Source organism: Rousettus aegyptiacus, unplaced genomic scaffold (genome assembly GCF_014176215.1).
Source record: "Rousettus aegyptiacus isolate mRouAeg1 unplaced genomic scaffold, mRouAeg1.p scaffold_m13_p_7, whole genome shotgun sequence".
NCBI classification, from domain to species: Eukaryota; Metazoa; Chordata; class Mammalia; order Chiroptera; family Pteropodidae; genus Rousettus; species Rousettus aegyptiacus.
The window spans coordinates 45,152,649-45,154,957 of record NW_023416310.1 but is presented as its reverse complement, the minus strand read 5'-3'; the positions used below and the strand labels follow the sequence as shown (position 1 = coordinate 45,154,957).

Sequence of the window (2,309 nt, the reverse complement as noted above, 5' to 3'; positions counted from 1 at the left end):
TAAAGCGAAACTTAAATTTGCCACACGCTGAGCATTATGCGGTATCCACACGAAGTGATGTGTAGGCATAGCCTGTTGTAACCTATACACAAATACTATGTCATTTTACGTAAAAAACTTGGGCATTCTTGGATTTTAGTGTCAGTGGGGAAGTGTCCTGGAACTCATCCTCCTGCAATACTGATGGACAACTGTGCTATCCTCACTTTACAGACCGGGAAAACAGAGACACTTGCCCAGGCCACCTGAGTGCAAAGGGTCCTTGGATCCATCTGACCAGAGTCTGTGTGCTTGACCATTATTCAGGACCCCTTTCCCAGGTATCTAAGGAGCATGGCAAGCATGGCCACGCCCCTCATGACAGGTGCAAAGGGAAGTAAAGATGGAGGGAAGCGTGGAACTTGGCAGTGATGATCCACAACTGTCTTGTGCATTCCTAATTTCTGCACCTAAGGCACCTCCACGGAAAATGGGTAGCCGCATTCTGAGATTTAAACACTAGAGTTGCTTTATGTGGAAACTTGATTACAGTTGGACACAGCTCTTGTAAAAATGGAGGCAAGAGAGTGGAGCCCTGGGGTTAGCTCACTAGCTCTGTGGATGTAGAACGGAGCGCCTCGCCTCTCCCTGCTTCCTCATCTATGGAGTGGGGATCACGACGGCACTCACCCCCGGGGCCAATGTGAGAGGTCACAGAGGCAACAGGAGGCCACGCAGCAGAGCACTCAGTGCTTAGTAAGCACTCAGTTCTTGTGAGGTGACCATTGTGACATGGACTCACACAGCATAACGAAGGACAATTTTCATCAGCTACTGTGGACAAAGTCAGGAAACCTTGGAAATAAGATTTGTCATCTTGTGGGGGAGCCTATCTTTATGTGAGGCCTGTCTTCATAGTTATCTGCAGGTCAAAGCTTCCTCTCCTCAGCCACAGTAAACAGGGACCCTGACACTGTGGTGGAACATAGCTTTCTTCAGTGCTGCTGACAATCTGCTTTTTGGTGGGTTCAATTTAAAGCCTGTCCAGAGAGATGGATCCTAGAATCACACATCCAAGACAGGTCCAGCACGCGGCCCCTGTTTTTTGGAGAAAGCCCGGGCAGTGTGCTGGGCTGACTGCAGACTGCATGCCATCATGGTTAACTCTGAGGGCAACGCAAACAACTTTCAAAACTTTTAGGTGGTTTTTAGAGTAAGAAATCACTGGTCAAGGAGAAAGACACTTTTCCTTCTTCTTAACTCTGAACAAATGCTCTCTTGGGGGAGAGCGAGAAGTCTGGTCAGGACGGTCCACTCAGCTCAGCAAGCTTGGCAGTCCAAGGACTGGCGCCCCAAAGGCAGTCACACTAGAAAGGCAGCTCCGGGGGGCAGGGTTTTGTGTTTTGTTCATTGGTGTGTCTTCAGCTCTATGACAGAGCCCCACACAGAGCAGGTGCCTTTCCTCCTCTCAGTGGCTTGTGCAATACACGAGGTCTTTCACAGTGTGGTGTCCTCCCCGCACATGTCCCATCACCTGCATGTGCTCCCAGCCTCCAGGCCTGAGCCCCGTGGAGTTATTCCCTTCCCCAAACACCTGCCTCATTGCACTGGATGTCCTCTTTCCTTGCGAGGCTCCTTTTCTAGCAAACACCCACTCTTTCTCCAGGGCCCAACTTGAATGCCACCATTTCTGTGATTTCTCATGGCACATCCCTGTGCAACTTTATTCCACAACTAATTACACCGGCGTTATCTTTCCCACCAGCCCATGGGCTGCTGGAAAGATGAGGAAGTCGTTTGTCGTGCAACCCCAGCACGCCGCCTGCGTCAGAGGTGTCTCAATGGAGAGGGAGCCAAGAGGAGGCACGAGAGCAGGAGAAATGGGTAAGTGGAGCAGCCGGAGCTCTTACTAATTCTTTTTATTTATTTTATTTTTGAGGCGTGGCAACCCTTGGTTGACCACACAGATTGTAAAGACCTTGTCAGCTTACAATCCCTTATTTTTTTATTTTTTACGCCTGCAGCACCTGGTCTTCCTAGGTGGTCTCCCATTCAAGTACTAATCAGGCCCGACCCTGCTTAGCTTCTGAGATCAGATGGGTCAGGCTTGTTCAGGGTGGCATGGCTGTAGATTTTCACTAATTCTGTTCAAAAATGGGCTCAACCAGAGCCACACAATCGAAACTCTTATCACAAGATCTAAAGGCTTAAAACTTTTAGCCAGTGAATTTTCCACAACATTAAAAGAAAAAAAAAATGAATTAACTTGGTTTTGTAAGTAAAAACCATGAGAGGTTAAAGTGGGGTACAAAGCATCAGGAAGACTAAGA

General features: G+C 48.5%; 1 pseudogene; it reads right to left on the bottom strand.

Moving 5' to 3' along the window:
* Positions 1 to 1,994: 1,994 nt before the first annotated feature.
* On the bottom strand, positions 1,995 to 2,112 carry LOC118605990 (annotated as a pseudogene).
* Positions 2,113 to 2,309: the final 197 nt, after the last annotated feature.